Source organism: Pipistrellus hanaki (assembly GCF_964339955.1).
Source record: "Pipistrellus hanaki genome assembly, chromosome: 3".
In the NCBI taxonomy this organism is placed as follows: domain Eukaryota; kingdom Metazoa; phylum Chordata; class Mammalia; order Chiroptera; family Vespertilionidae; genus Pipistrellus; species Pipistrellus hanaki.
Genome location: NC_140505.1, coordinates 180,515,743 through 180,539,488, shown reverse-complemented (window position 1 = coordinate 180,539,488; position 23,746 = coordinate 180,515,743). Strand labels below are relative to the sequence as shown.

At 51.4% G+C, this 23,746-nt stretch overlaps 1 protein-coding gene across 2 annotated transcripts in view; it reads left to right on the top strand.

The window, feature by feature from the left end:
- Nucleotides 1–23,746, top strand: part of SYN3 (synapsin III) — a 367,243-nt gene that overhangs the window by 302,437 nt on the left and 41,060 nt on the right. The gene's annotated exons all lie outside the window — the stretch shown is intronic.

Below are 23,746 nucleotides of genomic sequence, written 5' to 3'. Positions count from 1 at the left end.
TTCATACTCATACGGTCGCCCTGTTCCCCACTCTGTCTGTCCCTCACCACCCCCAGTGCACTCCCCCTCCTGCCCAGCCCCCTTCCTCTGAGCTCCCGGAGCTCGGAACCTCTCTCCTGCTCTGTCCGGACTCGCCGAAACCAAGCTGGAACAGCTAGCTAATTGTCTCCTGTGCTGTGGCTTCAGAATAATGAATGTAAAGCATCTTGTACAAGGTGATTCTTTTGTACCTGTCATTATCTGTGCCATGGCTGGCTGTAAGCTCATGGCTTTGTCACCTGCCAGGCTAACATGTAGATTTTACAGGGGTCCTCAAACTTTTTAAAGTGGGGGCCAGATCACGGTCCCTCAGAGAGCTGGAGGGCCGGACTATATGAACTACTAATTCCTACTGTAACACCTCGGCTGCGCTCACTGCCCAAAAAACCTGGCGGGCCGGATCAGACTCCTCTGCGGGCCGCATGTGGCCCGCGGGCCGTAGTTTGAAGACCCCCTGAGTAGAACGTGGCTAATACATCGGGCTCCATGGAGGAAGTCCCTGGAGCCAGTTAGCTTCTGTGAAAGTAGATGATGTATTTTACACCATCTCATCTGACAGACATATTGGTCTGATTCTTTCCGTTGCAAATATAGAAACGGTACTCACATTTGAGGGAGAGAGGTAATTCACTGGTCCAAGCCATCAGGAAGTCTAGAATAGTTCGTGAAAGATAAGGACAGCGCTGGATTCAGGAACTCAAGTGATACTGACAGAGCTCAGTCTCCTCTATCTCTTCACTCTGCTCATCTCTACTTGGTGTGTTCTTCAGACAGTCAGCATGGCTACGGGTGGCCCACGTGGTCCCTAAGCATCTCTATGTCTGACCTCATGGAGGGGCCTTGATCGGCCTTGCTTGGGTTCCTGTGCCCACCCTGAGCAAGATGTGTTCAGCCCCCACTCAAACCATACCAATTGGGGTCTCCACAGGAAATGGAGATTTACTCCTTGGTAAGGAAGCGGGAGTGTGGGAAAGTGGTGGGCAGTAGCTACCACAGGCCCCCTCTCAAACTTCTGGTACCAATAGAACCACACAAGAACATGTAGGTCTCAGCGCCTGCCATCCTTGTTGGAAGAACCTGAGCCCAAGCACCAGGTCCAATGCAGGGGTCCTAGGTCAAGGACAGCAGGAGCCAGTAGCAACCTTGCTCTGGGAAGGCCCACCCAGCCACAAATAATCTTGCACCTTACACCTTTATTCTTCCCCACCCTGTGTTCCTTCTGCATCATCGCTTCCCACCTAAACACCATCCCCTTCAGGCAGCAAAGAAAGGAAAGAGCCCTGCAGGTCAGGCCATGACCCCAGCTCTGATGTCCTGAATTTGAGCCAGTTACCCTCTAACTTCCCTTGCTCCTCATCTGTGGAATGATGACCATTCCAATGATCATCTTTAAACTGAATCTCCCTCCATGCTATGTCTCCCTACAGAGTACACACTGTGGGGGTGGGGCTTTGCCTGTTTGCCCCACCACTGTACCCGTTAAGCGGCCCTTCCGGTTGTTGGTGGACTGAATGGATGAGTGAACCCCTGTTTTGATATATCCCTGTGTCTGTTCCATGGCCTCTCCTCCCAACCCTGAAATTCTGTTGAGGATGCTCTCCCCTGATCCTCAATAACCTAACCCAGTGGTCAGCAAACTGTGGCTCGCGAGCCACATGCAGCTCTTTGGCCCCTTGAGTGTGGCTCTTCCACAAAATACCACGGCCTGAGCGAGTCTATTTTGAAGAAGTGGCATTAGAAGAAGTTTAAGTTGAAAAAATGTGGCTCTCCAAAGAAATTTCAATCACTGTGCTGTTGATACTTGGCTCTGTTGACTAATGAGTTTGCCAACTACTGACCTAACCCAACAGGCACTTCTACTGAATTGAGCTCTCTATGTCATTTAAATCTGCCGCCATCCCTTCTGTCCCGAAGCCCTTCCTCCAGGGAACTCCCGGCTCTCCTTTTCTCTCTCTGACCACTGCTTCTGTGTCCTCCCAGGATCTATCTTCCTGCTCCATCTCTTACCATCTATTCTGCACTATCTGAGTGCTCATCTGCTCTCCCATCGTCAGCGGCATCTACACACCAACAGCCCGCCCCTAATCACACTTCCTATCCAGAGCACCAGAGTCACACCCAGTCCCCCCTCAGCATCTCCACCTTCTCTCCCATGGAAACCTCAGACTCTACACAGTGCAGACCATGCCCATGATCTTCTCAGATACCCTGCTCCCCCTCCTCCTCCCGTGACCGTACCTAGAACAGAAACCGCCAATCCTCCCATTGTCCCCGGGAGTCAACACTTCTCCTCCTCCATGTCCAATCGGTCATCAGGTCCTTACTTGCCCATTATCAATGTCTCTCCAACTTGTCCCTTTCTTCCCACCCACTGCCACCATGTTGGACAGTTCTTGTAACGTTAGAGGGTTCCCAAGAATTAAATTCTGTTTCTAAAACTTAAAAATCATCCCAGACAGGAAATAAGAAGGAAATCCTTAAAGAGACTGACACAGTGCTGGGTGCGCGGAGGTGGGTGCCTCTGAGAAATGCAGGCCCAAAGGGGACTCGGAACACACGGAAAGGAGGACGCATCTCCAAGGATGGAAAGCGTCATCAACCAGAATAAACTGAGGTTTAAGGAAATGCTGAGAGCAAGGGAAAGGGCTTCCTCTGGCTGTTTGGAATGAGAAAACTGTCAGAAATGGTCTGGATGCGCCGGCTGAGCAGATGATGTCATAGTCATGGCCAAGAAAGAGAAAAACAAAATTGCTACCTTCTACGGTACTTCCAGCTCCTCTCGAGAAGGGAGATTGTCTGCAGCCACGCAGAGCACCTTCTGGGGAGAAACTGGCAGAGGCTGCGGATGCCCACCTAGCGCCCTATGCATGCGATCGCTGAGCTATCCATTTTATTTCTCCTCTGCCCCAGTGTTTTGATGGGGACCTGCTCTATGCCAAGAATCAGAGGATGAGTAGGACCCAGTCTCTGCTCTCACTGAACTGGGGAGACAGTCACATAAAGGATTACATGCAATACGTGTTGGCGATCTGGTAGAAGGCTGTGCAGGGTCGTGGGTCTGCGGACTGGAAGGTCCCAGGTTCGAGTCCGGTCAAGGGCATGTACGTTGGTTGCAGGCACATCCCCGGCAGGGAGTGGGCAGGAGGCAGCTGATCGATGTTTCTCTCTCATCGACGTTTCTAGCTTTCTATCCATCTCCCTTCCTCTCTGTGGAAAATCAATAAAATATTATTTTTTTAAAAAAAGGAAGGAACTTCATTCCACTGAGGGGGTAGAAGGTTGGAAAAAAGCTTCTACCTCAGGGGAAATGTGGGTGGTTTGGTGTGCCTGGGAATGTAAGGAATTCCAACAAAGAAGAACGACTTGAAGGAAAAAGATGGATGAATACCCTCTTATATTAAAACAGTGTGAGAGGTGTCACAAGGCACAGGAATCAAACACCAGGCAGTTTGGGAAGCACTTAGGTAGGAGGTGATCATGGGGAACACCAGGAGTTCTTCAGAAATAAGTCCGACTAGACCAATGCTTTGTCTGAGCAGAGGATGGTTCTGGCCCCCAGGCGGCATTTGGCCATGTCTACACACAATGTGGGTTGTTACAGCCAGGGGTGGGAGAGGTTCTCCTGGCATCTGGCCTCCATCCAGGTGGAGGCCAAGGATGCTGCTGAACATCCTCCAAGACCTGAGATGGTCCCCCGCCCCCAACAGAAAATTATACAACGCACAATGTCAGCAGAGACAAGGCTGAGAAACTCTGGACAAGACTAATTTCATTTCCTTTTTCCTTTGTTGAAAGTTTTACCAGACTGTAAACCAGAGGAGGCAGTCATTATTATAGAGTTCAATATGCTCCAAAGTCTGTCCCAAAGAATTACAATTATAGGTTTGAAAAACGCTGTGTTCAAATAAATCTTATTGCAGAACTTCTCAGAGTCATGAATTTTGTTTACATACATTGTAGGGATAAAAGAACATGGAAAGGGTGAGCAGAATTTCCCAGATTTGCCTGACCATTTCTTTATTGAGATACTTGTTCTTTTATTAATTTGTAAAAAACTCTTTGCATATTAAACACATTAATCTTTGGTCAGAGATGGCAACTATTTTCCTCCATTTGATTGTTACATTTTCATTTCATTACTCGGTTGTTTTTTTAACCTTTAAAAAATGTAATCTAGTTCAATGTTTCCATCTTTGGGAGGCCTTATATTATAGTTGCAAGGGGCATTGATTTGAATCTAGGTTACTCCGCCTGCTGGTTGTGACACCTTAAGTAAATTACTTAGCCTCCCCTCCTTAGTTCCTTCTGGTGTAAAGCAAAGATAATAGTATCAAGCTCATACACTTGTGAGGATTAAGAGACACTATGCATATCAAGCTCAGTGCCTGGAACCCAGTGGGCTTTCAATAAATATTAGCTGCCTTTATTATTAAGAATGTTCAGCCCTGACTGGTCTGGATCAATGGATAGAGCATCAGCCTGTGGACTGAGATGTCCCAGGTTTGATTCCGGTCAAGGGCATGTACCTTGGTTGTGTGCATATCCCCAGTAAGAGATGTGCAGAAGGCAGCTGGTCGATGTTTCTCTCTCATCGATGTTTCTAACTCTATCTCTCTCCTTTCCTCTCTGTAAAGAAAACAACAGTGAAATATATTTTTTTAAAAAGAAAGAATGAATGTTCAGACTTGCTCTGGGGCCCAAAACCCAACTGAAACCCATCAGGGAGGTATGACTAAGCAACAGCATCTGTCAGAGACTATTTCATTTGGCTGCCACTTCAGTGTGCTTCAGATGAGTAAGGAGTAAGGAGAGGCCAAAACCTCTACTCCATAAATACCTAATTAATAGATGAAAATGGGATCAATCTTGTGACTCATTAGGGAAATGCAAATTAAAACCACAATGAGATACTACTATACAACCATCAGAATCTGTAAAGTTGGGAAGGTTAATAATACTAAGTGTTGACAATGACGGAGCAGTTAGATCACTCACACACACACACACACACACACACACACACACACACACACACACCTAGTCTGAATTGTACAACTTCTTTGGAATACAGCTTGATATTATCCACAAGCTGAAGGCACACAGAAGCTCCTTCCGTTATGCCCAGCCTAAATGCCTGCATGTGCACACCAGTGTTTATAGCAGCTGTTCACTGCTGCCATCACCCAGACAGAGCCCAGGTGTCCATTAATAATAGAAGAGATGCATCGATTACAGTATATTCAGACACATGGAAAATACCCCACCAGGAAGATGAATGACCTACAACTATACAGACCAACATGCACGAGTCTCACAAACACCATTGTCAGATTCAAAGGAATTCCTATTTGCATGATCCATTTATATAAAATAAAATAAAAAACAGAGAAATTAAACTATAGTGTTAAATTGGGTCCATACTTGGGTAATGAAACCTTTTTAAAAGCAAGAACACTTATCATAAAAGTGTCGACATTCTCCCCACGGGGGAGGGAAGGGTGCTCACGGAGATGAGGGTGAATGTACAGCTCTTAACTTGGTGGGTGTGGATGTTTGCTTTGTGATAGCTCATTGAACTGTCGCTTCTGTACTGTGCAGGGCTTTGATATGTTATGTTTTCAAGTCAAATAAGGTTTCCAGAATGTCACCCACTCTTGGGACATATTAATGGAGATCTGAGATCCAGGCATGCTCCGGTCAGTCCATGGCCAAAGGATTATGGGTTCTGGGCTGTGCATCAGTCCTGGGTGTTTGAGAGACACTGACAGGTGAGCAAGTCCAGGGAAATTTGAGCTGAGCAGAAGGGAGGAGGCATCTGGCCAGCATCTTCAGAAACACGGGGAATTGTTGTGGAGAGGTAGAATGGACTGATTCTCTACGACATCTAGTAGGCAAAGCAGGGAGCAGAGTCAGGGTGAATAGAATGTCAGTTGTGTTGAAGAAGCAACTTTCTAGCAATCAGAGGTGGGCGTTAATGGAATGGACAGCCCTTTAGGCAGGAAGTTCTCATCAATGCAGAGTTTAGCAAAATTTACTGGAAAGTTTCAAGAGAGTGTAAGCATCGTGTGAGATTCTTAGCCTGAGATGTTTGAACCCCCTGGCACTGAAACAAATCTGTGTTCTTGGTGTGAACATTTTTTTTTGAGGGGGGGGGCAGATTCATAACCTTTTTCAGCTTTTCACAGGGGCCTGTGACTCTCCCAAAGGTTAAGACATCATGGAGATGATTCCTACATTATCTTAAAGAATGAGAATCCACTGTTTCAACCAATGCTAAGAGCAGTCCATTGAAATGAATGGCATAAGGTCATGTTACCACCAAAGGATTAGAAGTGAAGTTCAAGGCCAACTGCCAGCAGAGTGTGGGGGTAAAGTCTGGAGACTCTTCAGTCAGGTTTTTTGGTTTGAATGTGGGTTTACCTGTTGCTGGTTGTGTGTCCTTAGGCAAATGGCTTAATCTCTGTGTGCCTCAATTTCCTCCTCTCTAATTTGGGGACAAGAATCTCCCAAAGTGTAGGGAGGTGCCTGCGCATTTAAAAACCTGCTGCAAGCATAAATATTCTGATTGCTTGACTGCTTATCTCACGGGGTCCTCAGGAGAGACGGCAATAACAAACTTACCGCAGCCGGAGGCCCCCCTTATCCTTATTTCAGACTTTCAGGGTTTGAGTCCAGCATCTCACCTGGAAGATAAAAACCTAAGGCCCAGAGAGAAGAGTCTTACCCAAGGCCACACAATAGGGAAGTGTCTCCAAAAGCAATACAAGAAGGGAAAGGAAGACCTTTGAGATTGTTTGGCCCAATAACAATTATAATAACAACTAGAGACCCGATGCATGAAATTCGTGCATGGGTAGGGTCCCTAGTCCTGGCCGGTGATCAGGGCTGATCTATGGGGCAACTGGTGAGGTGATTAGGCTTCTCCCCACTGGCACCCACCTTGGCCGACCTGGCACCACCCACTTGCTAGCCACACACCCCCACTGCTGCTGCCAGTCACCTCCCTCTGGTGAGGCAATTGGGGGGCCACCTACTGGCACACACCTTGGCTGACCTGAGGCCTGCGGGCTGGAGGCAGCTCCTGCATTGGGCATCTGCTCACTGGTGGTCAGGGTACATCATAGCATCCAGTCGTTCCTCCATTCAGTCGATTTGCATATTAGGCTTTTATTATATAAGATAACCACGATAATAATAAAAGCTAATGTTCTCTAGAATTTACTCAATGCAGGCATTGTCCTAAGTGCTTTATGTATATCCAGTCATTGAGCGCAATCCTCATAGCCACCCAATGAGAAAGATACTATGGGTATCCCCATTTTATAGATGAGGAAACTGAGGCACGGGGAGTAAGTGGCAGAGTTGGGGTACAGGCAGTCTGGCTCCAGCACCAGAGCTGCGAGAGGTGAAGGGCATATCCACAGTCACAGCTTAATAAACCCGGACCCAGATGGCCTAACACTTTAAATGCACAGGGTTTGCTGTCCTTCTAAAAGAAGGTTGGAGTGGTGACTGATGGGGTTGAGTTGCCCCAGACAGCCTGTCTGTTCTGGGAGGGTGAGGTGGCAGCTCTTACACACGATGTTCCCACCAGCCCGAGTGTCTTGCACACCCCTGCTTGGCCAGGGCTGCTGCTGTCATCAGCTCCAAGTGGCCGGCTGACTCACTCAGGAGCCTTCCTGGCACCGTTGCATTTTAAGCAGGAGTGGGTGGCCCAATAACATGGTCACTGGAGAGGGAGGACTAGAACATGAGCCAGCGGAGGAATGGAGCCCAGGGGAACCATTAAGAAAGCACAGCATCCCCAGCATCTGGGAGATGGCCAGAGAGGAGAGCCACTCTGTCTATGGCTCAGCCAAAGAGGCTGTGGTGGGCAAGGCGTTCCGGAGAGGCCAAATGGAAAGAGGAAAGCAGGGGACCACACCCACGCCAATGCCTCCTTCCCCTCTCCCACCTTCTCGTGTCCTCTCTCACCTGCCCTGACACTCGCGTAGAACATGGCTGTCCTCATTGTCCCTCTTCTTCTCTTGAGCTAAATGGGCCCTCCGGAGGGGACCTGTCTGTCCTTCACGCCTTAATGAAAATGGTAAGCACTGTGCTCCCTTCTCAGAGGCTCCAGCACACGGATTTCGTATTTTACAAGTTCACCTCCTCGCTAAGAGGTCTGTGTCTCCCTCAAACCAGTTCTCGCAGCTCTTCCTGGTCACTCACAGGCTGTTCACAGCAGTAAAGCATCTGAGCCGTCCAGTATGCCATGTTCCTGGGCTCCAGCAGGGCCTGTGCTGCCTTCTGGTTCCAGCCCTCATACTATGAGTAGGGTCTTCCTCTCAGTCTGTTTAGGGCCACACTTGCACATTGTTGTCCTTTTTGTTGGTGGTTTCATCATGTAAAATGCCCCCCAATGTAGTGTTCCCTCAGACAAGGAGGCTGTGATGGGCCTAATGGCGGGAATGTGTGTCAGATAAGCTTTGCTCAGGAATGAGTTCCAGCGCCATTGGCTATGAGTTCAATGTTAATGAATCAACAATAGATATTCAACTGTCTCCAGACAGAAACAGTACATATGGAATAGCATCTTCAAACAGAAACACAAACTATGGTGATGTATTGACCAGTTGATGAAAATGTTGTGACCAGAGGCTTAAAGGAACCTAACCCGATCTTTCCCTTAGGAGCAGTGGTTCAGTGTTCATTAATTCAGTGTTTGCTGAATCAACTGTGTGAGTGAATGTGTGTGTGTGTGTGTGTGTGTGTGTTTGCGCGCGCGCGCGTGCGTGCTGTTTGTAGTGTTGACATAAGAAACACACAAACCTGTAGAGAATTTTTTTAAATCTTTATTGTTGAGAGTACAAGCAGTCCTCGGGTTACGTTGGAGATCCATTCCTATGGCGCAACGTAACACGATTTTCGCCATAACTCGGAACCCACCTATGTCAGCACCTACGTCACTCACATGGAGCACATACACAGCAGTAATGAAATGAAACAGTAAAAAAAATTTAACATGAGTGGGGGAATGGAATGGGGGGTTGAGGACAAATATGTGATACCTTTAATCAATAAAGAAATTAATTTAAAAAGAAAAAGAAAAAAATTAAAAGAAGGATAACAATTCCTAACCTTTACTTGTGGTAAATAAATAATAAAAAACATAAAGTGCATATGTACATATGTCAAAATGACACATATTTATATATATATATATATATAAAAATAAATGGGAGATGTCGACATAACCACAAAATGACGTAAGTCGAGTCCGAGGTATCGTGAAGACTGCCTGTATTTTGAGCCAGACTGGTGCCAGGTTCAGGAAGCAAGATCTCAAATTGCTCCGGGCAGTTACAGTTTGCAATGTCTCTTTTGCATGTGGATGGAGTTCAGGAGGGAAAGGAAGGAAGATCACAGGAAGGTGGGAGAAAGTGAGGCGGGGATCAGACTCCTCCATGGAGGAGTCTGGAGGAGGATGACTCTGGCATTTCACAGGTGCACTTTCCCTGGATACACAAGAACAACAGGCCAGGCTTGGTCAAACCGTTTAGGAGGGTATAGGCCTGGGCATGACGATCCACCTGCCTGCCCAGAATTAGTGACCAGATCCCCCGGTGAGGTTACTTCTGGTCACTGTACTTGGACACACCCCCTTTCTCATTCACAGTTCCTGTGTGTGTGTATGTGCATCACACATATTCTTAGAGAACCCTAAAGATCTTACTTTGAGGACAAAACACCAGGGATGTGAGCAGAGACAGAGGCAAATGGAAACAGCCATTTTTTTTATTCTGGTTTGCCTGGTGTTTGTCCTGTTGAAGGCAGATCCCCTGGACTGGTAATCGTTTTTCTCACAAGGGTTTAAGGCTCAGATCTCTTAGTTGAAGGCTGGGTACTGGTGGCACTTCCTCTGCCAGTTCCCACATCCTTGTGCCAACCTTGGTTCCCTGGCAAGAGCGTTGCTCTGGGTTCAGAAACCTGGGTCTTCCATGCTCCAAGGGGCCAGTGGTATCGACCTGGGCAAGCCATTTAATCCTAAGTGCAGTGAGTGAAGTGTATCAAATATGCATGCTTTTCCTCGCCCGGTGACTTGGAGCAGCTAGTGGGTAATCATGCATTAACCAGGGTGAAGCTCCATGCAGATGTGAGATGGGTTGGTAAGCGAGAGGACACGCTTTGGGCTTGGGCCTCCTTGGGTTCTGATCTGGACTCTGCCATTTGTCAACACCATGACCTTGAGCAAATTCCTTGACTTCTCCAGGATAATGCAATTCAGATGAGGCAGGATGGACAAAGGAATTGGGGGGGGGCTGGCTGGTTTGGCTCAGTGGATAGAGCGTTGGCCTTCGGACTGCAGGGTCCCAGGTTTGATTACGGCCAGTCAAGGGCTTGTACCTTGGTTGCAGGCTCAATCCCCGGTCCTGGTTGGAGCACACATAGAAGCCAATCAGTCAATATGTCTCTCTCATATTGGTGTTTCTCTCTCTGTTTCATCCACTCCCTCTAAAAAAAATCATGGGGGAGGGGGAATATCCTCGGGTGAGGATTCAAAATAAAAAAAATTAAAAGAAAAGAAAACCACAATGAGCTATCACTTTAAATCCACTAGAATGTTGTCAATAATTAAGATTGACAACACCAATTGTTGGTGGGGATGTGGAGCAACAGGCATAGAGAGGAAGCATTAACGAGTCCTGAGCACTCCTGCACCAGGATGCACACCCCCCCACACCTCTAACCCTCAGAGGGTCATTTTGCCCAAGGTCACAGGTAAGTGGTGGAAAGGGGACTTGAACCGAGATCAGCAGGTCCTTTGGCCCTTTTCTGCCTGCTGTCTGGGGCCTCTGGGGACGCCCGGGTGGAATCATTGCTTCCCATTAGAAGGCAGCCAGCCAGCTAAATTGGAGGGCTGATTTATAAAGAATTTCGCCGGGCTCCACCCAAGAAACTGGTCAGTGCCTTGGAGGCCAGCGTGACCTTGGCCTAGGAAGGGCTCTTGTTTGGCGAACTGGCCGCACCCCAGGCCCGAAGCCAAGACTAAGCATTCATGCGAGCGAATGAGAGGAAGGCAAAGAGGATCACCCCACACGGTGTTCAAAGGCCGTGTGCAGCCCCACCACCTCAGACGCGTTTTGTCAAGAAGGACAGACTCCACTGGCAGACTCACCTGGAAGGAATGTATTGCTTGCTCTGAGCTCGGACCCCACAGCACCCACAGGACAAGCAGGGTGTTTTGAACTGGCAAACACGGAGAAGCAGCACCATTTCCTTCTTCTCGCCTCTGTTTTCCTGGCTGAGCCACCCCTGCACTGTACGCAGCAGAGGCCGGAGACGCCATCCCCTCAGGAGCCCCTCAGAAGGAGGAGAGGCCGAGCCTGCGGGGTGGGCAGCACTCTCTACAGTCCCCCAGCTTGACTGCCAGCTCCTTTCCCCAGCATGAGACCCTCGTGTGCCATTTACAAACTACACCCACACGGGGAGCTCAAGCCAGGCCCAGCAGGGCTTGGAGGTGGGTATTGGTGTCATGATACCCATTTCACAGATGAGATAAACAGAGATCAAGGAGACGAATGATTTGCACAAGGGTCGCACAATTGCAGGTGTGCAGGCAGCACGCTCTTTCCACCGGTCCCGGCGTCCCGGCCAGAGGAGGGCAGCCTGCAGGGAGTCCAGTCGGCCCGTTAGGAGCAGCCTGCAGGTCCACAGAGGCTTTTCTTGGCCAAAGTGTGCAGGCACAGCCGTTCTTTCTTACGGCCAGCAGGAGAAGCGGCGACCTGAGACGGGCAGAGGCCACCTGCTTCCTGGAGGGAGAGCAGCCACGTCTCTGGCTTCTTGGAAACAGCTCCGCATGGGCGCAGCTGGCATCGATGCTGACAGGTGGCAGAGGCAGGGTGTCTGTGGGGGGAAGCCAGAGAAGCAGTGGGCTTATTCCATTTTGGCGTGCATGTGCGTGCGTGTGTGCGTGTATGCGCGTGCGTGCCGGTGTGTATGCATGTGCGTGTGATTCGGGGTTCAGGCTGCACCGAGGTCTTAAACACAATTGTCAGCAGCCTCTGCTAAGCCTCCAACCAGACAAATGAGGCACTGTTGGCAGACCCTGCCTCTTGCTCAACTCCCTCCTGGCCTCCAGGCCAAGAGCCTGCACACCCGCACCCAGTCCTCCAGGGGGGAGGTGGGGAGACGCCGGGGGAGGGGGGTGGACAGTGAGTGCGCTTCAGGCTTTTTTGACTCATAGATGGACGTATTCAGAGGATGCAGTGGGGGTGACGGAGGAGGCAGCACACAGTGAAGAGCGGGGCTTGGGGGCTCGCAGGCTCCCTGAGGATGAGGGAGCAGCAGCCAGGGCACCGGGGCGGCTCCGGGTGACAGACCAGGTGACGCAGCCCCTGACGTCAGGGCCTGAGCTCCGAGTGCTGCCCGTTCTGGGTGGGTCAGCCTCTCCCTCTCCAGGGGTCTTCAAACTACGGCCCGAGGGCCACATGCACCCCGCCGAGGAGTCTGATCCTGCCCGCCAGGTTTTTTGGGCAGTGAGCGCAGCCGAGGTGTTACAGTAGGAATTAGTAGTTCATATAGTCCGGCCCTCCAGCTCTCTGAGGGACCGTGATCTGGCCCCCACTTTAAAAAGTTTGAGGACCCCTGCTATACAGTCAGATGGCCCCTCTTCTAGTGTCATCTCTGTTGCAAGCATTTGACTCAGCCATTGCTGTGGAAAGCAGCCCTGGAGGAAAGGTGAACACATGAGGCAGCTTTATCTACAGACACTGAACTCCAAATTACGTACTATTTTCACATGTCGTGGAATAGCATTCTTGTGATATTTTTTTTTCCAACCGTTTCAACATGATTCTTAACTCATGGGCCGCACAAAAAACCATCATTCACCGTCAGGACAAAGTTTGCAGACCCCTGTTCTGCATCATCTTATCCTCTGCACCCGCCCTGCTGGATGGGGAGCTCGCTGGGTGCACGAGCTGCACCCACGGATGCCACCGCCCCTCCGGGTGGAGGCCGGCGCCCAGCACCCTGCACGAGGCGCCGGCGCCTGGGCAGCTGAAGTGTTGCTTTCAGAGCTGACACTTGCCAGGAGCCGCCCTTCCCTTCCATTCAGTCTTGGGGTCACGCTGCACCTCCACAAACGTGTGGGCAAAAGACTCAGTGACCCGGGCACTCACTCACCATGGCAGGGGTTCTGATTTATGAAAGGGAAGAGCTAAGGGAAGGAACCAGCAGCTGATAAGGGGGATAATCAGGCCTTTTCCTAAACACTGCACCAACCCCTCCGGGGTTCCTGTCACTTCCCACCACTTCCTGTCCTGGCAGGCAGGGGGACGAGGACATCCTCTGAGCTCTGAGGCTCCACATTCAGAAGGATGGGCATGGGGAGGTACCAGCTATTGAGAACTTAAGGCCAGGGCTCTTGTGTTCACTCAACAAACATGGCTGGAGGTGGCGCCCAGCTGTTCTGAGTTAGGGACTCAGCAGCTGTTCACTGAATGTTTCTGCAAATTCTTAGGAGCATTGGTTATGTGCAAGGAGTGGGCTAGACCCCGGATGGAGGTTAAGATCCTGAGATGAGAAAGACAGGGCTCCGATGGCAGAGAACTTGCACGCAAAAGACCCAGGCTCAGGCCAGACTGCAATGCACTGCAGGGCGTGGCAAGCTAACACCCACAGGGCCCAGTTTCATTAATAAAGTTTTATTGCAACACAGTCCTTCCCAATGAAAGGTCAGGGTTGAATAGTTATTATGGCTTTCAAAGCCTAAAATATTGACTATTGTACATGCAATGCTTTCCAAACATTCATTATAGCAAACTACAATCAGTAATCCATTTTGACTGTCACCTGATTCCCAGATGGTAAGTAGGTAGGTAGGTAGGTGGGTAGGTAGAAGGCAGGTAGATGAATTGAAAGAACACTTGTCCTGCCTAGGGGCCAGGTGCTTAGATATACTCTGCTGCACTCCATTCCATTTTTTAAATGTTGACTGTGACCCATTAAGTTGAGTTGATGGCCCGTTTCAATCCCACAGTTTGAAAAACACTGGTTCACAGGAAAGCGAAGCATGTCCATTCACTCATTTGTTCAAGAAATACTTGCTGAGCGCATTCCACATGCTGGGCACTGTTCTGGCACGGGAGCTATGACACTGAGCACCGAGGGCTGTCCTCCGGGGGCTTGCTTCCTACGGGGAGGCGGACGATGAAAGCTGCGGTGTGTCAGGTGATGAGAAGACCAAAGACACAGGGTGAGAGGAACAGAGCGGGACAGGGGTGTGAGCAGGGGAGCCTGTCTGTGAGGTGACAGCGGAGGAAGGAGAGGGTGAGCCCTGTGGACAGAGGAGGAAGAGCATGGCAGCAGAGGGGGCAGCACGCACCAAGGCCCTGGGGAGGAGCCACCTCTGAGCAGTCCAGGAGCAGGCAGACGGCCAGAGGGTTGGGTGAGTGCTCTCGATGAAGAATGGTAGGAAATAAGGCTAGGGTGGGGGGGGGAGGCTGAAAGGGGGTGTGAGTGGGAAGAGGTGGTAGAAGAAGATCATGTAGACAACTGACTTCAATCAAAACAGAAGGAGGTAGCCGAAACCAGTTTGATTCAGTGGATAGAGCGTCGGTCTGCAGACTGAAGGGTTCCAGGTTCGATTCCGGTCAAGGGCATGTACATTGGTTGTGGGCACATCCCCTGAGGGGGGTGTGCGGGAGGCAGCTGGTCGAAGTTTCTCTCTTATCGATGTTTCTAGCTCTATTCTTCTCCCTTCCTCTCTGTAAAAAAAAAAAAAATCAATAAAATATATTTTTTTAAAAAAGCAGAAGGAGGTAACCTCAGCAGAAAGATACGTGCTGAGAAGGGAGTCCAGGTAACACTGAACCATGATGGAGGGGAAATCTTTATGGATGGACTCATTTATAAATAAATAAATAAATAAATACCATTCAAACCTCGTTTCTCGAACATCTTCCATCTCAAACAATTCGGTTCTCAATCAAGTTGTTTCAACCTGACAACTCTTCCATGCCGATCCCTCAGCCTAACATAAAGCTTCTTGCAGGCAACGAGCAATGTTGGAGAGAAAACACTTTTGTTGCTGGCAAAATTGATGATTAGCACCATTTTAAAACATAAAGAGGCCAGCAAGGGCGCTAACGTTGCTAGGAGAGTGATAGTGCTCACAAAACAGCAATCACAGGCCATTGAAAAGATAGGAGAACGGCTGTGGGTCGGATAAAGGAACAGCAGTCCGCCTGTGATAGCATTCCAGCGGCAGCATCTCGGGGGCAGGGACGTCTAAAAAATTCCTTTAAGGTTAGCCGGGGGTGGTTCGATGAATGTAAGAGAGGACGTGTTTATGTATAAGTGAAATCATGTATTAAACATGAACTGCCTATAAGAAAGGTTGGAACGGGATCACTTGGGGGCCTGGAACGGATTGATTCACTTTACATTCTTTCTAGTGGGGAAAAATGATTCCGTTTTCGAATGATTCGCTTCTCGAACAGCCTTCCGGAACGGATGCAGTTGGAGAAACAGGGTGATACTGTGCTGAGTGTGTGTAGTCCCTGTGCTGAGGCCACTGCACGCCTGGGCCTCCCTCCTGGAGCGGAGCCCAGGCCCCGGCATTCCTGTAGCCCCGGGCGAGGCTGAGGGGGAGGCCGTGTTTCAAGGCTCTGGGCTGGAGGGAGACCTGGGAGAATAAGGGAGATGGGAAAGGTCAAGGCCAGACCTTGACGTAGATGCGTTTCACACTGCGCTCCAGAATTTGGACTTTGTCTTCTAGATAAGAGAGAGGGAGTCTGGAGCCACCCGGACCCATGAGGAAGGACCCGTAGCCGTTCAGGGAAGAGAGAAGGGCTTGAACCAGGCAGCAGCCGAGACAGTGAGGAATGAGAGAAGGACACAGTCATGCTATGAGAAAAGCGGGATTGAAGGACCGAGGGGAAGGACTGGATGTCGGACAGAGGAAACTGAGGGTCTGATGATGCCGCCCGCTGAAATGTGAAATCAAAAAGGATGGGCTTGGGGGAAAGATCATGGCGGTGTTTAGCATTTTGAGTGTGAGGTACCCGTGGGGAACAGCAAAAGCAACTGCCCACTGTTCACTGAGCACTGACTGAGGACCAGGCCCTGTGCTCCTTTTCTGTTTTAATACACACTGAGTGGCCAGATTTCTATGATCTCTGAACGCATAATAATCTGGCCACTCAGTGTACTCGTGTATAAGGGAAAGCTTGCAAATCTTGATATGTCAAAGGACCAGGAGATAGTGGCCCCCGGCCTCTGGTTAGTAAGTCCTCTGCTTCTTTCTAACTACCCACAATGCAGTTCTTATCCATGGAAAAACCTTTATTTTAAAATCTCAACTCTGTGGTCAGTCTACACGGAGTGGCCAGATTATGATGCGTTCAGAGATCATCATCATCTGGCCCCTCGGTGTATTTTTTTTTTTTTTTTTGATGTCAGAGAGGAAGGGAGAGGGAGAGAGAGAGAGAAACATCGATGATGAGAGAAAATCATGGATCGGCTGCCTCCTGCACGCCCCCTACTGAGGATCAAGCCCACAACCCAGGGCATGTGCCCTGACCGGGAATCAAAACGTGACTTGTTGGTTCACAGGTCAACGCTCAACCCCTGAACCACAGGCTGTGCTCCGAGTGTGATGTGCGCCATCTTATCTAATTGGCATAACAGCTGTGTGCGGCAGGTCATCTGATTATCCTAAGGTGACCAGACACGGGACAAATTGTTAAAAATCAGGACTGTCCCGCCAAAAGCGGACATCTGGTCACCTTAGATTATCCCCGTTTTGCAGAAGGGGAAACGGAAGCTCAGTGAGTGGGAAGGGTGGCAGCATCTGTGACCATGTGCCCCTGGCACTTCACACAGTGCCGGGTATGCGGGGAGCGCTCAGAAAAGGGCCGTGTTATTCATTACGCTTACCTCCTCGCCACTGTGGGAAGGAGACGCAGGACGGGCCTGTGTATACACAGATGTATTTATAAACGCCTCGGCGTGTGTATACACACATATCACCATGCCCATCCCGGGTCTGTTGCTGCTTTTCATTTCTTGGCTCTCCAGTGAGGCTTCTCGAATGCCTTTTGATCTCACCCCATCCTCCAGCCCTCTCCCACGCCCGCCCCGTAATTGCTTTATAAATACGTTTCTTCTCCAAGAGTCCATCTCGGCCTCCTTTGCCTTTGTTCTGCTCTGGGAAGCAAATTGTGTCGCTGGCCCTGCAGCCGGAGGAGGTTTATTCTTGCGGAGGGAAGGGGGACTTTGTTTATTTATTTTGGGGGTGTAGCTCCTCTCGCCTGTTCCTGCGCCAAATAAACAAAGCCGCTATTCATTTGTGCGTCCTCTCCCCCCCCCCCCCCCGCCCTTCGTCATCCCCCTCCCACTCCGTCTCTGACTGCCCAGAACCACTGTATCAGCACAGCCTCCCGGGCTGTCCCTCTGAGAGGCCGGAACGTGAGCATGTATTGAACATGTATGGAACGTGAGTGCTGGGAGCACAGCGGCCCCCGGAGAGAGGCCACGGAGCGGTGAGTGTAGGAGCAAACGTTATGTTTGAGGTCGTGGTCGGAAAGTGCTGGCTGCTCCCCTGTGGGCCAGGCCGAAAGCGGCTGCCAGCCCATCCGTAGTTGGTGGCTCAGGGGCAGGGAGCAGAGGCTGCTGGGAAGAAAACTTAGGATCCGGCCTCCTCCTCCTGGAGCCAGGCCCCAGGTCCTCTGCCTGCCCTGGTGCTGCTCTTTGTGCTGCCACCCCTCCATAGCAACACCACCACCCCTCCATAGCAACGCCACCTCTACCTGAGCCCCATGCATCAGCTCCCACGCACCCGGCTGAAGGTCTGGAGCCCAGCCTTCCACCCGATGCTGCCTCAGCAACGACCCCACTCTGCTCGGTGGCCTCCTCTGAGCCCTCTGCCCGGTGAACCAGGAAAACGCTCAGCACATACACCAGGTCCGTGAGCAGCAGCTGCAGGTGAAGGGAGATCCACAGTCCCTCCCAGCTGGTCCCCCCGAGGTGTCTCCGAGGGATCTCAAGACCCCACGGCGTCCAGGTTGAAAACCACTGCCTTGTGTCAAAAGAGCACCTGGAAACCATGGTTGGCATCCACATGTTCATTTCTTCATTCAGAAAACAGTCCTCACACACCTACTGTGTGCAAAGAGCAAGGGTAGTGATTCCAGCAGCGAAGCCCCTTCCTTCACCAGCTTAATCCACTCCATAAGGGTCTGCAGAAGGGGAGCTGGTGAGAGGCCCGAGGCGGCGCTGAGCTTGGCAAGTTCTAGGAACCAGAAGAGAAGGTGAGGGGTCGGTGGCCAGGGAGGAGTCTGGGAGACGGCTGAGCCTGGGCTTGCTGGCTCTCACAGGGGCACTGACAGGAGCCTGCAGGGGGCATGGGCGTGGTTCAGAGGCCATTGGCACCCACCCGCGGAGGTGACTGTGTTCCCTGCAGGAATAATGAAATCTGTACGCGGTTCTCCCTCTGACAGCAAAGGCGCTCTGAGGAGGAGCCACGAGTCCTCACTTCCCAATGGTCCTCCCCACCGCCCAGGTCTCCTCCCTTCCCCTTCCCTCTCAGAGGCCGGACCTCCGGGAGCAAAGTGGCTTATCCTTCGGGGGGTTGGGGGGTGGGGGGCACCTTCAGTTTTCTCTTCTGTGCCACGAGGTCACCGGGTGACCCCAGCACCCTCCTCGCTAATGAAATCCCACATGAAACTGGAAATTAGAGGCCAGAAAGTAGGGCTCGACCCCTGTGGCTCCGTGGTTGAGTGTCGACCCAGGAGCCAGGAGGTCACGGTTCGATTCCCAGTCAGGGCATATGCCCGGGGTGCAGGCTCCATCCCCAGTGGGAGGGGCGTGCAGGAGGCAGCCGATGGATGATTCTGGCTCACCATTGATGTTTCTATCTCTGCCCCTACCTCTCTCTGAACTCGGTGGGAACATATTTGGGGGGGATGGGAGGGGGGAGAGAGTACTATTATGTTAGCTGGAATGTTATTCCTTAACAATTACGACACTTACCACAAGTCCATCAGGCGAGCCACCTCTACCTGGTCTGTGATGAACGTGGTCTGTGTCAGCATCAGCTTTGCCGCTCCGTGTGTCCCTGCCCTCTTGGGGTTCCCTCCAGAGAACCCCCGTGGAAGGGGGAGCCTTACTCTGAGGGCTTCACAGAAAAGAACTGCCCAGCAGCCCCAGTAAATTTACAGCAAGCATTTGAGTGTGGGGGGTTTTTTTTGTTGTTGTGGAGTTTTTTTTGTTTTTTGTTTTTTTTGCGGGGAAGAGGGCTGGGGTGGGGGGTGGCATGCTTTAAAAATCAAGCTTTTAAATCTTTTATTTGAACCAAACAGTAATCAAACGTGTTGCAACCCTTCAGTTCCTTCCATGGAACATTGAAAAAGAGGCAACGTGCTGGCAGACTGGCCCGCTGGGGACAGGAGGAGGGGACAGCCCTAATCCACTTGGCTGCCAATTTCTGGGGTGTAAATACTTCCACTGTGGGCAGCTTCACGCTAACCATGCTTTAATAACTGGCTCTCGACATTTCCAAGTATTTAACCATCGCCTCTCCTGAGCCGTGAGGGCCGCCCCAAGGCATCTGTTTCCAGCCCTGGGATGCAGTTGGTGTTTCAGTAAGGAGCCCCCTTGAATGCCATCACCCAAGCCCAGCACCGCCGGGCGCCCACAGCCCCGGGACCACTGGCTGGAGCCAGGGAGGGACAGTGAGAATGGCGTGGGGCAGGGAGCAGAGGCCCTGAGCTGCCTCCTCACCCCACTTCTGTTGTCAGAAATGGCCAGAGGGTGACCCCAGGAGCCATGGTGACACCTCCTTAGCCAGGTCCTCCCAAGCCCACCTGAGCTTTACAGGACTCAGAGTCTACCTTGGGGGGTCTCCCTCTCGGGCTCATCCTTCTACACCAGCCGAAGTGTCTTCACCTTTAAAACCTTCCTCGCCTTGCCCAAGCATCCTGACTGCTGCCCTCCTGCCCCCTGCCCCCTGTCTCTGCCCCCTGTTCCCTACCCCTGCCCCCTGCCCCCTTCCCCCTGCCCCCTGCCTCTTCCCCCTGTTCCCTACCCCTGCCCCCTGCCCCCTTCCCCCTGCTCCCTGCCCCTGCCCTCCTGCCCTCCTACCCTCCTGCCCTCCTGCCCCCTGCCCCCTAACCCTAACCCCCAACCCCCTACTCCCTGCCCCTGCCCTCCTGCCCTCCTACCCTCCTGCCCTCCTGCCCCCTGCCCCCTAACCCTAACCCCCAACCCCCTACTCCCTGCCCCTGCCCTCCTGCCCTCCTACCCTCCTGCCCTCCTGCCCCCTGCCCCCTGCCCCCTAACCCTACCCCCAACCCCCTGCTCCCTGCCCCTGCCTTCCTGCCCCCTGCCCTCCTGCCCCCTACCCCCTGCCCTCCTGCCTCCTGCCCCCTGCCCCCTAACCCTACCCCCAACCCCCTGCCCTCCTGCCCTCCTGCCCCCTGCCCTCCTGCCCCCTACCCCCTGCCCTCCTGCCTCCTGCCCTCCTGCCCCTGCCCCCTGCCCCCTGCCCTCCTGCCCCCTGTCCTCCTGCTCTCCTTTGAGCCAGCTCTGGACCTGGCACAGCTCTCTCTCTCTGCGCCATCTGACTGTCGGCGACTCTGCGCTGCTGTCAGTGCTCTGGGCTGGATCTGAGAGGAGAAAACATGGTTGGAGCCCAGGACCCAGCACAGGGCCTGATAATTTGTTAATTTACAAACAGTGTTAATTGAGCCCCTCCCATGTGCAGGGCAGTGTGCTGGCCACTGAGATTGCAGTGGAGAACAAAGCACAGGCCTGTCTTCATAGGGTGTTGATTCTAGAAGACATCAGTACATAGGAAAGTACTGTCTCCCCCGCCCATGTGGCTCAGTGGTTGAGTGTCAACCTATGAACCAGAAGGTCACAGTTCCATTCCTGGTCAGGGCACATGCGAGGTTTCAGGCTTGATCCCCAGTGAGGGGCATGCAGAAGGCAGCCAATCAATGATTCTCCCTCATCATTAATATTTCTATCTCTCTCTCCCTCTCCTTTCCTCTCTGAAATCAATTTAAAAAGATATTTAAAAAAAGAAGAAGAAGAAAGTATAGTCTCAGAGTCCCCGTGATCACTGCTCTTAGGAAGCCAGGGGAGGAGAGCTAACTCTAGCATAGAATCTATACATAAATAGGACCATCCTTCATAGTCTTATATTTATTTGTTTGCTTGCTTGTTTGTTTGTTTGTATTGATTTCAAAATCATTGATCGGCTGCCTCCTACGGGGACTGAGCCCGAAACCCTGGCATGTGCCCCCTGCCCTCCACCCATCTCCTGTATGATCCCAGCTGTAGGACATTCTCAAAAAGGCCAAACTACAGACACAGTATAAGGATCAGTGGTTGCCCGGGGTTCGAGGGGAGGAGGAATAAACGCAGCACACAGGGAGGGGGGGGGATGGGGATGGTAGGTTTAGTATTCAGAACGATGCTATGATGGTGGACACATGCCATTTTACATTTTTTTAAAATCCATAGCTTCCTAGTCTTCTGACTTTATTTGTTTAGAATGACTTTGGGATGTTTGAAGGCCTACTAATGTACTGTTGTCACAGTCCAGGTGTTGTAGGGAGAGGCTGCTGGTACGTATTCCACCACCGTAACCCATTCATGTCTGAGGTGAGGGAGATGGCAGGGCAGGTGGCTCTGGGAGGAAGGAAAGCACATGGGTTAAGCCTGAGACTTCCTGGAAGACAGGGCCCATGGTTCTGCCCCCCAGCAGGCAGGGCCCCGTGCGGATCTAGCTCCTGGGCGGGGAGAGCTCACAGATTAGTCCAGGGCCAGCCACCCCGCTGCCCTCTGGGCATCCTGGGCATTGGGCATCAGAAGGAACAAGAAGATGGTAAGGGAGGGGGGCACAGAGCACCTAAGCCCTAAAGCTGGGGTGGACTGTACTCGTGATTTATAACAATCCTACAAGTCACCTTTACCATTCAGTGTGCCCCTCTGTTATTGATCCAACATTTTTAAAACAACTCACATACATTCTCTCTCCCTCTCTCTCTCTCTCTCTCTCTCTCTCTCTCTCTCTCTCTCTCTCTCTTCTCTCTCTCTCCTTAAATAAATGTGTTTTGGACTGACATTTTATAGCATTGTCATAAATTATTAGTTTTATGGGCCAGATCATGTTCCCTAATACACATTGAAGTAAGTATCTGTTGAAATGTGAGTGTTCCTTATGAACCCCCTGAGTCATCCAGGGGCTCCCCTGTGTCACGCACCATGGCTCGCTGGCGGAGAGAAATTGGCGCCCTCGGTGCGGGGAGACCTGGAGCCAGCCTCGGTCCCTGATTTATGAGGAGCCCCAGGCAGGTCGCCCGCCCCTCCCCGTGTGGCACTTGCCTCATCTGCAAAACGAGAGGGTTGACCAGATGCCCCTGGAGTACGTTCACACTCTGCGGTTCGATTGTTTGTTCACACGGCAGGCTTCTTGACCCCTGCCCTCTCCCCTCCCTCCTAAGCGTCCCCCCTCCCTGCTGCCAGGCAGAGCCACCTGGGAGAGAAGCCTGCACAAGCCCGACGCTAAACAAACTATTTTCATTAGAGGACAAACACCCCAATGTTGTCCAGCCTCGGCACGGTGCTCTCAGTCCGCTGACTTGGTGAAGTAAGTGGTTTTCTCTGCCAGGGAGTTCCATCCCAACACACACACACACATACACACCCAAAAAAAAATTGCTTTCTTGTTTTTGAACAATGTTTACCATGACCTTTACGATCTCCGTGTTTCACGAGTGAGACAGAGAAAGGGAGTCTGTCTAGCATTCCCTGGCAGGGCCTGGCAGCCGCCTCCTCGCTGTCTGGCTGCAGACACCCTCCGCCCTGGTCTGCAGGGGAGTCAGCAGGTTCCGACCGCCCCTCCAGGGCGGTGTGTAGAGGGCGGGGGCTTAGATGCCATGTTTAATCACCCACAGAGCCTGCACATGGGCACAATTAAAACCACTCCAGACAGCGATGGCTAGAGAGGCCCTGGTGCCCAGAAAATATAAGCCAGCAGGGCCAGAAAGTGAAGGAAACAGCTTGAATTCTACTAGTGTGTGTCGGGCCTATGAGATCTCTACATACCTTCTCCAAACAGGTGCTTCTCGGTAGCAACAAGCAGCTGTTCAATGTGTACATGGTTTGTCTCGCTGAGTCTTCATAGTGACGATGGGAAGCGTGCTGTCGTAAAGCTCATGTTACAGGGGAGGGGTTAAGAAGTTTGCCAAGGTGGCACCGCTGCTAAGTGGCAAAGCCAGGTCCCCGGACCCACGTTCAAAGCAGTAGCTTCTGCTTGTGTGACCGTCTGTGCTTTTCAGAACTCTTAGCATGTACTCTAGCCATCACTTAGAGAGGCAGACAGATTACAGATGGATTAGACACAGACAGATACAGATATAGAGACATGCATTCTAGTCCTCCCCCCCACCCCCACCCCGTGAGAATGGGTATAAATATTATCATTTCCTTTTACACAGGAGGAGACGGAGTCCCAGGAAAGCTTACAGACTCCGTTCAGATCATGGCGTTTGCACGTGCCTAAGGCAGGATTTGAACCTAGATCAGCCTGGCCCCACAGTGTGTGCTTCTGCTGTGCTGCCTTGCAGGATTTATCTGAGTTTTCTGACAGCTCTGTGACAGGGCAGGGGGGGGGGGGGGGGGGCAAGAGTTTGCTAGAGCCCAAATCCTCGTC